General features: G+C 39.5%; 1 pseudogene; it reads right to left on the bottom strand.

Annotated features, from left to right (window-relative positions):
* Positions 1 to 5,699: 5,699 nt before the first annotated feature.
* LOC128585504 (G patch domain-containing protein 3-like) overlaps positions 5,700 to 14,937 on the bottom strand; it is a 125,690-nt pseudogene continuing 116,452 nt past the window's right edge.

Here is a 14,937-nt window from a genome sequence, read left to right as displayed (position 1 = left end):
AAATGGGATCTTAGGTTGTATCCGCCATATCTTTACTTGGGAGGGGAGGGGTGATCTACTCTGGTTATTCATGTTACCAGAGTTTTTCCCCTGATTCCACCCCATGATTATTTTATACTGTTTGACAAGATGAGCAGATAAAGAGAAGTCAGGTTAGGGGCTCCAGGAGTAGTGATTAACCAGCCCTTTGCCCAAAAGCTGGGACTGGTGCCTGTACCTTTTCCCCTAGAGCTTTGCCAAGGATTGTACAGTGCTGCGGCCTGAGAAACAGGGGACCTGCTTGGTGTGGTGGGGCTAAGTGGTTCTGTCTTATTTTCAGCTGGTCTCTGTCCTATCCTAGTGAATCAGTTACTCTGGGTTTATGTCTCAACTATGGAGAAATACCAGCAATTAAGTCACCCCACCCTCCACAGGCAATCATTGGAAAAGGGAAATCAAACCTTTCCACAACCACACACCCAGGGTACCATTTGGATAGTCCTTGATGATTGATCCAGTTCAAGAGGTCCACATCAAGTGTCTCAGTCAGCACCTGTCTCAGGTGGGAGAGTTCAAAAGTCTCTGGCAACTCGATAGCAGGTGTTTTGCTGGCAGCTGAAGTATGACTCAATTCGGTGCTCCATGAGGTCAGAAGTACCCACCTAGCAAATAAATTAGTTTGGGAAGGTTGATGCCTCCTTCCCCACCTTGCACCTCTGTCACACCCAGTCACTGGTAACCCTGCAGGGCTGTGACCTAGTTCCCTCCAATGAGAGCAGATGCTCCAGGGGTTTATGCCTACCTGAGTCACAGGGAGATCTATGTCTCCTCAGCCAGGCCCCTGTTCTCTGCCACTATCCAGCAGGGGGAGGTGAGGCCTGGCAACCTCAGGGCTTAATGAAGGCTGGGGTGGTTCACTCAGTTCAGCCCTGCCCCTGATAGATATTGCTGACAGAACAGAGCAACTTCGCAGAATTTTTTTATGTCCCGGCTATATTCCCCATGTGGATCAGATACTGTTTGAGTTCACAGAACCTGTGACTCAGCCCCGGTCTGTGCTGCTGCCCAGGCTTGGCTACAGTTTATGTTGGGGCAGCTGGGGTTAGAGCTCACACTCAGTTGTCAGTTCCAGCCTCTGCCTGCCTGCCTTTGTCTCAGCTATGATCCCTTGAGTGCCAGATGAGCTTAGGCTCAGTAAAACAGTCCTGTGGGTCAGCCCTGCCAGGGGAGTCTGCCATCTCTGCATGCATGTATTCTGGTCCCTGTGCTCCACCCAGGCCGGTACCGCCTTAGGCATACTCTTTACTCACGAGGCCTGTGTTTCCATCCCAGATCTGTTTCACCAGTGGCTGCCACCAGAGAAGATGCCTGGCCTCCTCTGGTTGCCCAGAGAGACAGGGAGTGTCTGTCTGGAATATCTCCATGGGTGTGAGCCCTATTGTTGCTGCTGTGGCTACCGGTCTGTGCCTCAGGGCACTGGCTCTCTTGTATAGTTCTCTCTCAGTTGACCATCCTCTCCTTATTCCCTCGCCGCAGAATCAGCACTGACCAGCATTAGTCCATGCACTGTCCACGCCTTTTGAGAAAATATCCAAGAATCTGGACTCCATGGGGGACAGGCTTCCAGACCTCGGGGTGAGAGTAGAGAGGAAAGCTGGGAGTTCAGAATTGCATGGAGAGAATATATACAGTTTTATATAGTTTTATGACTGCCAGTGTCATGGCACCCTAGTAGGGGAAGGAGGTCTGGTTTTTAGAGGGTCTCACCCCTGGGATAAAAATGGGAGAATATTTGAACTCTTCTCACTTGTTTGTAGAAAGTATGCTGCGAGCCATTCTCATGGGGGAGGGGACTCCTGTCTGCTTGGTGATCAATTTTGTACCTTTTGTTTGTATCCTTGGGGTCACAGCTCGCCTCAGCAAGGTTGATGTACGTTCTTCGACCTTCTTTCTTGGCTCAGCTCCAATCCACCAACTTACTTGCTTAACTTCTGTCCTTTAACTCTCCTTCTTGATGGGAACCTCTGTGGAAAGCTGGCTCCAGTCAGCCATCTTGCCTCCCGCTATCCTTAGTTTACATTTTCATGGTGTCATGGTACCTTTCATTTCAACCACAGTCATTTTGTTTTAGCTGTGTTACGCATAGGTAAAATGTAATTTCCCTGCCTTTACTGTATGAACCAAGTCTTTATTCTTTAGTGATCTTAAAAATTTTACTTCATGATTTTATTTTGCTGTTCTTTATAGAATAAGAATTCCTTTGAATTTGTGCATATGGGTAGAACTCCTTTATAGCTTCTAATCCTGATAGACGTATTATCAGATCATTATGTTTTTGGTTTACTTATTATTTTCAACAATTATTTTTCATTGGAAAAATCAGAAAGAAATTAAAATGGTTTTGCAAATAATTCAAATATTTCCAGAGTATGTAACCTAGAAAGTGGAAGAGTGAGAGATAAAAAGTAAATGTTTTCTTTTTACATCTTTTTACGTATTATGACCTTATGTGCCTTAAATTTTATAAAATATTCACGTATTAGTTGTGAAACAAAAACAAACTTACATAGAAAAAATTTGAATGACTGTTTTGAATTCCAATGCAACTGCTGTGGTTTTGTGTCTTCTATACACAAACTTATATATTTCTCACCTGATTCATTTACTAACTTGCATACATATATTTTTACATGTCTATTTGTTTATGCATAGCAGTGTATTATACTCTTTCATCATTTCAATAAGAATCCATATTGGGGGGAATTAAACATGTATTCTCAACTGCTACATTTTCTAGACATCTGTCCCATGACTTTTTGATTTCTTGTAAGCTTAATATTCTTTTTTAAGTATAGAAGTTGCTACATGATAAATTTTCAGGGGGGTGGCTTTTATCATTTGTAGCTGTTCTGTTCTCATGAACAGTAGCATAAACCCTCTGCTTTTAAAATTAGCCCTCACATCTCACAGAACCTTTCTTCTGAGGTTCACTGTCATGGGAAATTATGTTTGGACATGATGTACATATATTCAAGGTCTGACAATTATGTTTTCAAACTCATGCTAGAAATGCTGTTAAATACTTCATTGCTGAATATCACTGCAGTCCTCAGAGGGCCAACAGGAGCATTTTGAAGTTGACCACCATAGTGATATTCAGCAATGAGGCATGTGACACTATTTCTAGCATGAGTTCAAGACTTAATTGTGAGACCTCATGTAGTCTTCCATGTGGTGGTTTCTATTACTGACAACAGAAGTCAAAGCAATAAACCTACATTAGCAACCCTAATGTTCTAGAGATTAAAAAAGAATTTGTATTCACAAAATAAAATCTGTGACTGAGCCATGTATTTGTGAGTGTAACCTGGTTTTTGTGAACTTTCTCATGGGGCCATTCTGCCCTGACCCTGGTGTTCTTGTGTTACTCCCAAATGCTCTTCTTGCTGCCCAGTGGACCACCTGCACCTGCGTTCTTCAGCTCAACATGTGTTTAACCTTTTTACTCTCATCCTTAAGACACATCAAGATATGCCCATGCCTCATTATTGGTTTTTAAGTGAAAAATTACTAACTTGATCACCTAACCCATCTTGGGCACAAGATCTCCATAGCGTTTGTTGTGAAATTCAAGACATAAAGAGGAGATATTTATTTTAATTTTTAAAATTCATTTTAGTTTTTAAAGACAGATAACAATTGTACATATAGTAATTTTTTGACATATATCATGTATGGTGATCATATGAAGATAATTGGCATATTTGTGATCTCTAACATTTATCCTTCCTTTGTGTGGCGGATTCAATAGCCTCCTTCTAGATATCTGAAACTATATAACATGTTGTAGACTACAGTCATCCTACAGTGCTGTGGAACACTAGGATTTACCCCTCCTACTTAGCAGTAATTTGGAATCCTTTAACAAATCTTTGACTGTGAAATAATGTCCTGGATTTTTACACTTTTGAAAACTTGTTCACTCATCCATTTCACATTTCACTCATCATTTAGAATGCACAGCATGTTTTATTATACCTATTGTCCCTCAACTCAGGTTATATTTTATATCCAGGTGGACAAATTATAGATATTATGCCTGGTGACAGTCGCTGTATTTGCTCAACTCAGTACCCACGATTGTTTCTCAGTCAGAACTTGCTTTATCTTTTCAGCCCTCTATAGCCTGGGCTTTTTTGTTTGTTTATTTGATTGATTGGGGTTTGTTTGTTTTTTGTTTATTTGGGTTTTTTTGTTAGCTCTTGTTTTTTTTATTGTTAAATCATAGCTGTGTACATTAGTGCAATCAAGGGGTACAATGTGCTGGTTTCATATACAATCTGAAATATTCTCATCAAACTGTTCAACGTAGCCTTCATGGCATTTTCTTAGTTATTGTATGTAGACATTTGTATTCTGCCTTTAGTAAGTTTTGCCTGTACCCATTCTAAGATGCACCTTAGGTGTGGCCCCACCCATTACCCTCTCTCCACCCTAACCTCCACTCTCCCTTTCCCTTCCTTGGCCCTTTCCTCATAGTCTTGTGCTATAGTTGGGTTATAGCCTTCATGTGAAAGCTATAATTTAGCTTCATAGTAGAGATGAGTACATTGGATACTTTTTCTTCCATTCCTGAGATACTTTGCTAAGCAGAATATGTTCCAGTTCCATCCATGTAAACATGAAAGAGGTATTCTTGTGGATGTGGATCTTAGACTGAAATTAATCTGAAAAAGGGCTCTCTGAAGCCACCTGAGACTCCATCTTACAAGGTTTTCTCATCTGGTGGAATCCGTGACCTCATTGGCCCCTGTCAGACAAACCAGATGGGTTCTCACCCTGAACGGGTTTCTCCTGCTCTCTTCCCTCTGGGCTCACATTTTATAAGCCTGTGTTCTTCCTTGGAGTCTTCTTTTCCCATTTCCATGGTGTTGCTTTTATCTATTCCTGCTTCTCAAATTTCCCTACATATACTTTTCCCTGGATTAAATTTAGAGCATCCATTATCATTTAGTATCTTTTTTTTTTTTTCCATCTACAGGATGACCCAACCCCAATTGGTTTTAAAAAAAAATGCAGCTTTTCTTTATTATTCTCTGTGAAGCTCTTGATGGTGATTGGTGTGTAAATGGTGGAAGACAGGTATGGAGACCTTCCTTGTTTCCTGTTCACACATGCATCTCAGATGGGGCTTCATGAACACATATCGCTCTCTTTTTTATTTTTTCAATACGGAACTTCTTTATTCTTCTGTTACGTGGCAAATCCCACCCACCATGGACTCTACCCTGCTGGGTCTCCACAGGTGAGGGGCCCACCCCAAACCATGTCTTCCTCTGAGCAGCACAAATACTCTCCTCTTCCAAACCCCTTGTCCCCCTTTCTGGCCCTCATGGTAACCCCTCAGACTCCCCAAGGAAGATGGTGCTGATAAGCTCACCCAGTCCATACTTTGCGGGTGCCAATGGTAGGCAGCAGGGGCTAGGGTTAGGTGAAGTGAAGTGAAGACTATTAAGAGAAGACTTATTAAGGGCTAATCTCCAAGCATTTTGTAAAAACACGCTTGAAGTAGAGAGCTGCAGGCAAGTTTGGAGTGAAGCACCTAAAAAAGCCAAGAAGTCTGCTCCCAGGCTCCTTTCTGCATTGGTGGTCAATAATGCCAGTAAGAGGGTTTTCCTGTAGGTCCCAGTTAATTCTGACCAAAGAAGCCCTCAATCCAGTCACTCAGATTCTTGGGGGCTGTCTGAGGCACAATCAGAACCCCTCGCAAAGGCGGAATCTGTCCGAAACTTCATGCTAGTGGGTGGCTGGTGGTGGAGCAGTGAATCCCCCTGGTCCTGGGGGTATAGGTTCAACACAGATGGTGGAGACGAGGCCCTCAATAGTTCCACAGGGCCTCTTCAGTTGCCCAAATGGCTGCAGCTTCTCTCCATGGCACCCCAATCCACACTTGCATCTGGGGTGTTGGCCATCACCGTCCAGGGCCTCAGTCACCCCTGAGCAACTGCTGCTCTGGCCCTGACACTTGGCCCAGCCTTGTCCTCCACCACCTTCTACCCAGTGCCCCTGGTGTGAAGCTCAAAGGTGCCCACCTGGCATCTGATCACAGAAACATCTTCCTGATCATCTCAGAGTCTTTGTTCCAGATGCATTTGGACAGAGCTTGAGCATTCTGTTCTCCACCATCTCTGTCTCAGTATACACTCATGTCCACATCCCAGTCATCGGGGGTGGCTGTACATCTGCCAGGCAGGCTCCCTGTGGTATTTCCTTGACCTCTGCAGTGTACACAAATTCTTCTGCTCCACAGGCACTGTGTCCTCGTACTTGAAGGACATATTGCTGTAGCTGGGATGAACCTGTATTAGGAAACTGGAGTTGCAGCTGGGTGATGATCTGAGGGAGTAGACATAAGGCCCAAATCAGATCTACAGGGAACCAGAGGGGAGTCCCCACATTCCGACTGGACATCAGCCCTGCTGGGCTCAGCTCTGGCAGTGCTCAGGTTGGCCAGGGTGAAGGCTTCATTCTCTGCCTTCTGACTCCAGCTCCTTCCGGATGTTAAAGGAAAGGCACCTAAACCTTTTTTCAAATGTGTCTTCCTTTGTGGATTCTGAGCACAGATTGTGTCAGATTGTTCTCTGCATACCCAGCTGGAGTCACACCAGGTCTAGCAATATAAGCATTTGTTAAATGAACAAATTGGAGGGCCCTGCACTGTGTTTCTGGTTTTCCCATCAAAGTGATTTCCAATGAAAGTGGGAGCAGTAGAGAGAAAAGAAATTATCTCTGTATCTGCATCTTGCCCAGAGGACTGGTGCCTCAATAGGTAGTTGAAGATGAAACCTGGCAGCCAAGTCCTTTGAGAATCCAGCCAATGGCGGCCATGTACATGCCAAGAATCCTCTGGGCTTGAGACAACCCCCATACTGAGATGATGCAGCAGCAGGTGTGAGTCTGGATAGGAGCAGGGTCTCGAGCAGGGAGAGCCCAGGCATCTGTGGCTGAAGTCTGGGCGAGAAGTTGGCTGTCTGTGGGAGAGTCTATAGGAGTTAGGGCAGAGTCTGGAGTGGTCTGGGAAGCGGCTCACTCAGGGCAATGATGGTAGTGGAAGCAGAGATGAAAGTATATTGTATGGGAAAGCAAACCACAGTAGGATAATGAAGAAACTAGAGTGAAGGAGAAAGAAGCATTCAAGGTCCCTTTCCCTTACATTATGTAAGTGACACCCTTAATCTCTTGTGTACAGAGCAGTTTTAACTAAGTATGTGGGAAATAACAGTGGTTATTTTTACCCAGATGAAATAGGCCCTTGGGCTAGGGACTGTAGCTAGAAGAAACCAGTTATGAAGGAAAACCCATGCCCTAGATTTAAAATTAATCAAACAGCATCACTGTCTGCAAAGCATGGTACTAGGAGCTAAAAGCATATAAAAAACTGGATAAGACCTGCTATTTCATATGTATACTCAGTTGAAGAGGTATTTATGGAGACAAAATTGTAGACATTCAATTCCAGGAATATGATTATCTAATACTTGGAATTTGTAGGAATAAAAAGGTTAGGTCTGCTTCCTGAAATAATGGAGGCAGCCCAAGGAAAATGTAAATAGTTAAATCCTTTAAAAGAAAAAAATAGATGACTCAGATGTACCATAAGAGTCAATGCAGAAGAAAGGCCATTTCCTCCCAAACACAGTTAATGAGGACAGCTGAAGTCAGCTCCGTAAGTTAGGTCAAACATGCAGAAAAGCCTCAACTCAGTGACCACTAAAAAAGTCTGGCATCGAATTGTTTTACAGTTATGTGATATCATGCATTTGTCCCTCCAGTTGTTGGTAAGCAGAGCGGGTGTGGTGGGGTTCATTTCTGGCTAGACTATAAACAGAGTCACAGTTATGGAAAATCTGGGGTTGGATGATTGCTAGTCATAAAAGTGGTGGGCATTATCAAAGCTCAGTCCTGTATTAAGCGGACTGCATCCACATGTTAAGTCACATATCAGGCAAGAAACAGGGGTGTCTTGGAGGCAGATAGCACCTCTGCATCTTCCATGGAAAATCTCAGATGCTGCAAACACAATCTCTGTTACCTATGTGTAGAGAGAGAGTATGGATAGAAATAACCATACTGTGGTTGTACGCAGTGGCTCATGCCTGTAACCCTAGCACTTTGGAGGCCAAAGCAGGAGAATCTCATTCAGACCTGCCTGAGCAAGTATAAGACCTGGTCTCTACTAAAAAAGTAGAAAAATTAGCATGGTTTCATGTGGTGTCTTTAGTTCCAGCTACTTGGGAGGCTGAGGCAGGAGGATTGCTTCAGCCCAGGAGTTTGAGGTTACAGTGAGCTCACTGACACCATGGTATTCTAGCCTGGGCAATAGAGTGAGACTTTGTCATAAATAAATAAATAAATAAATAGTACCATATTATGAAAAAATGTAAGAGACAGATGGTGAAACTTTGTTGCTCATATCATCAGAAAACAAATGGGCAAATGTTTTGATGTTAGGGAGGCCTATTTTATGACTCAAAGAGGTATTTATTAAGAAGATTGATGAAAGGATAGTTTATGAAATGAGAAAGTGAGGGTAGGGAGAAAAAAGTTTAATAACAATGAGCTGCTCATGAATATGTTTGTGATATAAGACAGACAGGAGAATATGAGGGAGTAGGAAAAGAAATCTCTTACAAACTGTCTCCAATCTGCTAGGAATATAAGTGAAAGAGGGAAAGAGGGAGGCAGAGTGTGGGGAGGACAGCAAAGAGAGGCCGCCTACCCCACATACACAGAAGAGGACCTGTCTGAGGACTTGCTGAGATTTCTGGGACAATGTGTGAAATGTGTGTTGCCTGAGGATGCTCGCTGTGTGCCGAGACACACAGATTGTGAGAGAGTGTGGAGATGATTCTAGCCATACACCACAGCCAGGATATGTTTTGTGCTATGAACTTTTTCTCATTAAAAAAAAAAAAAAAATCAGATTTCTTATCAAGAATCAATAACATCAAGATAATTTAACAGTCTTTTCCTCATGTTATTTTAAGTGAAAAGAAAAATCTTTCCACTGTATCATTTTCACCTACATCGTCAGTTCATCAAATTCCCTTCACATCTGACAGGCTCACAATAAATTATTTCTAATAACAGCTGGAGGTAATATACATTATAAGATTTTAGAATATTAATTTAGTTACAAAAGCTGCATTGCAAGAGCATTACAACAAACTTTTTCCTCTTTAAAGAATTTGGGACCATGTCATCTGACAAAATTTTTTGTGTTTTTTGTTCTCCCCAAACCTATGGTAAACATAAAGCAAAATAAAAATAAAAAAGATTCTTTCATTTTCTTTTGTTACTTTTTAGAACTAACTTTCTTTTGTGATTTGGTCATGCAAGTTTTTTCTTTTCTTTTCTTTTCTTTTTTTTACTTTTACAATAAGGCTTTTCTCTAAAGAAACAAAAACAATAAAAATAACTTTTAAAATGTTACACGGAAGACATTGAAAATGAGATTTTTTAAAAAGAGAAAGGAGCTGGGATACAGGGAACACAATTCTTCTCAGGGCCGTTTGCATCATAAAATGTGATTCATCGGCCAGGCCATTACATCTGTGTGGCTCTCCAACTGATGGACACTGATTGCAATAACCAAGGGGACATTGCTATTCATGGAGTGTAATGAGCAAGTTTCTGAGGCACTCTGCCAGTCATGGGTCAGGCCAAGTGTTGGGATTTCAGAAAACTCTGATGCCTAAGCAACAGCAACACCACCTCCCCCAAAAAAACCCGAGCAGACACACTTTAGTCCCAGTTTTATCTGACTTTAGAAAAAGTTGTGATGATTATCTGGTATTTCTCATATAGAAAGCATCTTCCCTGAGAGTTCAGACACTTCTTGCTACAGAAGGAAAGGGAGGGAATAGTAGAGTTTGAAGAAGAAAGACAATCCTTGAAGAGTTTAGAGTCAAAGTATAAGTGGCCTGAAAAAATAAAACCCGCAAAAGATTAAATACAGGGACTAGTTCATCCCTAACTCTGCAGGTTGTCTGAAACAACCACTTTCCTCAGCATTTAGAGGACACACAGACTTGGGAATTTTAGTAAAACTGAACCGAAAGTGCTGGAATTTGTGTGCCCATTATGTTGAGTTCAAGGATTGCTCAGTTTAGCCTGTGCAAACACATCCAGACTTTCATTTTTATGGACTTCCGTTAGTGTCACCCTTTGAGCCTTATTACAGAAGTTAAAATTTACAGCAGAGGGCTGAAGGTTAAAAGGAAATGGTTTGCTAATACCTTGCAGATACACTAACTCTAGGAGTTCATATTTCTACTCCTGGTCCTGGTTTAAAAAAGTTTAAGAGTTTAAACTTTTAAAAAGAGTTCAAAAAAGAGAATTTTCCAAAAAAATTATTTTTTTTCTTTTGGTAAAAAAAATTCTCCATATATGTTTTGCTAAAGCAAAACTCTGATGTGGATAAAGTGAAATATGTCTCTAAAACTACTCCAAAATGAAAGAAATATTTAGCAGATGCTTCAAAAGGATTCTATAAACTTTTCAAAGTTTTGCAAACTGTCTTTGGAGTATTGATCACGTATACACGCACATACACACAGTTAAGGATGAGTCAGCTTGCATTAAATGGTCCCCTTAATTAAATAACAAGTCATTTCAAACAATACCTTGAGCGATGTTTTATTCTGATGAAAATTCTTAACTGCATGATTTCGGAAAAAATGAGATATATTCACACCGCATTGCTGGAAGTAGCCTGAGGGTTTTTTTCTCCCAAAGTTCTTTTTTAAGGTTCATTGAATTTTTGCAGCTAATCCTTAAAATGAACATTATTTCCTCTTTCGAACAAGAAGTATCTATTACATTTAAAGCTTACCTATTTAAGGCATGTACCCGCAAGGCCCCAAAGGGACTGTTTCTACGCAGAGAAAATGACTCCAAAGGCCCCTAGATTTGTTTTTGTCGTTATGCAAAGGAAAACATGAAAGAACAGAGTGGGTCCGCAGTGCTTTGAGCCATTTATTGATCTCAGTAAACCTTGCTGGAGGATAAGCTTCAAACACAAGTCATCCTCTGAAGGCACGACTTTGTCATGACCAGATGCATTTGAATGTGTGAATTAATCCGGCATCACTACATGGATGATTGAAGTTTTCACTCTGAAAGCTCTGGGGCTCCTGTGAAATTTCCAAGGTCCAGTGATATTGAGACAACCTCAGCACTATTGATTCTGCTGTGAATTGGGTTCATGTTGCAGTATGTGCCCTGTCAAAGATACATACTCAAACAATACCCTGTACTATTTTAGAAAAATCAGCAAGCTTCCTCTCCCATTAGGCAGCAAAAGCTCAACAAGCGAACAGAGCAAATGCTCCAGTAGCAACCTTTATTCCTTTGCCTATGTCATGTGCATCTCCAGCCTTCACATCAGAGCCCTAAGCTTTATAGCTGAGAGTATATTTGATGAGTATTCATCTTTATAGAGAGAATTCATAAGTATTTTTTATTAATCAAGATTATCTGGACTTCAAAAAATTCCAGCTTGCATGGAGCTTGCATAACCAAATAATGGAAAAAAATAAAGGAAAGCATAGAGGTGCAACCAGCTTCAGAAGGACGGGACCAGGGCTCCAACTGTCTTGGCAGAATGAACACCTTCTCTGCTCTGCTCATGCTGGCTTGTCTATCCAAGGTAAGCTTTTCCAGTGTGGCCACAAAATCACCAAAGGTAGCCTCAGCTTACTTGCTACCAGGCTGGCAACTCTAGTGGAAAGAAATGCACTTTTCTTTCATAATTGATTGGCTCAATGTAAGTCTGTGTCACCCGAGAGGGAGAAAGACAAGTAAAGAGAAATATGTGTGTGAGTTGTGACCCACTTGACTTTCCTGGGCAGAATATTTCTTCAAATGAATGAGACAGGAACAAAAAATTTTCTTAACCAAAGCTTCTCATTGCAGAGAATTTACCATTATATGCACAGTTTTTTCTTGTTTGGTTTTTAATGAAATACTTATAAATTTGAGAATACATTAATAGATTCATTTATAAATAATAAGCTTCTTTATAAATATGTAGTGATGATTTGAAAATGTAAATATGGCTATATAATATAAATAATTCATAATTAAAATTATTTATAAATAGACCATTTGCTGATAGAAAGTTATACTATTTGTTGTGCTTTTACATGTGTTTAAATTTGTCTTTTAAATATAGGTTAGGGTTAAGGTGTTTGTGGAACAAAACACAAATATATCTCAAATTTATCTTGGATAAAAGGAAATCAAATTAGAAGTAATGAGCTGCTCAGAAAATAATAGTCATGAAAACACCTTTTAAAAATCTATCAACACAACCAAAGATTTGGTCACAGGAAAATTTGTTGTCTTATAATTTTATTAAAATAGAAAGAACAAAGGAAATGTACTCATAATCAGAACTAGAGCAGTGAAGTAAAGAAGAAAAGTGAAGAGAAAAATAAAAAGTAATGAATTGAAAGACAGAGTGATAGAATTAATAAATTCAAGAACTGATTCTTTGAAAAAAACAGAAAAAGAGATAATGCTTTGTCATATCTAATCAAGGGAAAAATATATATATGAGAATAATAAGAATACGCACAGTAATAAAACAGATTGTATAAAATTTTGAAAAATAAAAGAAGAAATATATGTACATACTAATAAAATAAAAATTTGAAATGGATTTTTTTTAGTTTAATGACCAAAACTGATTCAAAATGTAAAAAACTATGCCAAATTAATGTCTATGATACCTCATTCGATTTAGTTTTCCTTTCCTTTCTTTTTCATTTTCTTTCTTTCTTTCTTTCTTTCTTTTCTTTTCTTTTTCTTTTTCTTTTTTTTTTTTTTTTTTGAGACAGAGTTGCATTCCATTGCTCTGGGCAGAGTGTCATGGCATCATAGTTCACAGCAAACTCAAACTCTTGGGCTCAAGAGATCCTCTTGCTTCAGCTTCCCAAGTAGCTGGGACTAAAAGAGCCCACCACAATGTCTAGCTAATTCTATTTTAGTAGAGATGGGGTCTCACTCTTGCTCAGGCTGGTCTCGAACTCTTGAGTTCAAGCAGTTCACCTGCTTCAGCCTCTCAGAGTGCTAGCATTACAGGTGTGAGCCAGTATGCCTGGCTATTCCATTTCTTTTAAAGAATTATCTCCAGATGAGATCCTTGGCTCCTAAGAATTTATGGGTTAGCCTTTGTATCACAAATAAGACACATTCTATATAAATTGTTTTATTTGATATAAAAAGACGGTAATTTTCTCACCTTGCTTAAGAGGATTTGAGAAACCTGAGAAAGATACAACAAAAAATGAAAAGTACATACATATTAAAAAATTGTAAAAATCCTTAATAGGTACAATGAAATAATATGATTTTCAAAAGATTATCACATCAAGCCCAAGACAGATTTTTCCTAACAATGCAAAGATGGTTCGATATCTAGAAATTTTTTTAATATAATTAATCATTTCAAAAGTTAATGGATGAGGAAAATAATTTTATAAAAATTAGAAAACCTCTTTTTATGATGAAATATGCCATTTGTAAATAAGTGCGAGGATATTTTCTTCAAGACCTGCTCCTATTATAGGGCTCTTAACAAGTCCAAAGTGATCTCTTGATTTTCTCTTATCAATGGTAAGAGAAAAGGCTGTAAGAGTGGTCCAGCAATTTTACTCTTAAGGACTTACCTTTAAATATACTCACACACATTTATCTTTAGATATACTCATGTATATGATGTTTGGGATAGCAGGGCATTGTACAAAACTTTATGGCTTTCAATGGGATATTTACACATGCTACACCAAAAAATTTTACAGCCACTAAAAGTAATCTCTATGAGCTGATATGGAAGATCTCCAAGACAGTTTGTATACAAAATACATCCTATCTTTCTTACACACAGATAGATCTGTTCAAATAGCAAGAGTTTAGAAAGCAAGTTCAGTGAGATACTATGCTATTCAAATTTATCTTATTACTGAGTTTCAGATAGTGAGAAGTGAATCAAAGAATTTATAAAACATAATTTAGTTGAATCTATTTGGATCCTGAGTTCTAACAATGGGAGTTTTGTGTGTGTGTGTGTGTGTGTGTGTGTGTGTATTTACACAGCTTTAATGTATTCTCAGAAAGATGTAGTATCAGGCACATTTTTTTTTTTTCTGGTTGCAACTTACAGAAAACTCAATCCAAGTTTGCAATCAAGGAACTTATTATCTCATGTATACTGCAAAGTTTAAATTTAGACTTCAGGTATAACTGGTCAAGGCTGAAAACAATATTATCAGACTCTGGTCTGCACTCTGCTTGCTGGATTTTTTCTTGGGCTCTACATGGCATAGTTTCTAACAGTGCTAGACAACATTTTGACTGTACCAAATTCAAATGGATTTTCTTTGCTCAATAGCTGAGACAAAATTTCCTAAAATTAAGTTTCATTGGCACTTACTGGGCCAACTTGTAGCTTATTCCCATTCCTGATGCAATTTCTGTGACAAAGGAACCGTATCAACTCAGGGTTAAAGTCCAATACACAAATGACATTGAGTGAGGAAAGGAGGGATAGTTTATGCAAACCTGAATTAGTAAAGATGCTGGGTACAAGCATAGTTGTTTACTGTGAATGAATTCCATATATATATATATATATATATTAGATATGACACAGCATTGTTGTTGTTTTGTATCTGTTGCTTCACAGAAACAGAACAACAATAACAAAAAAAATTAACAGTGGTTGCCTTTGGTGGAGGGTTGGAATTGTAGGTAGAAGGGTTATGTGTCTAATTTATGGTTTTTCCCTATGTGAATACATTATATCTTCTATAGCAAAAAGCAATTTGAGTAAATTTCTAGTAATGGGATTGCTGGAGCAAATGGTAGGTCTACTTTTAGTTCTCTGAGGAATCT

Source organism: Nycticebus coucang, chromosome 5, assembly GCF_027406575.1.
Source record: "Nycticebus coucang isolate mNycCou1 chromosome 5, mNycCou1.pri, whole genome shotgun sequence".
NCBI classification, from domain to species: Eukaryota; Metazoa; Chordata; class Mammalia; order Primates; family Lorisidae; genus Nycticebus; species Nycticebus coucang.
Note: the sequence above shows the minus strand (reverse complement) of the source record. Positions and strands in the feature narration are given on the sequence as shown.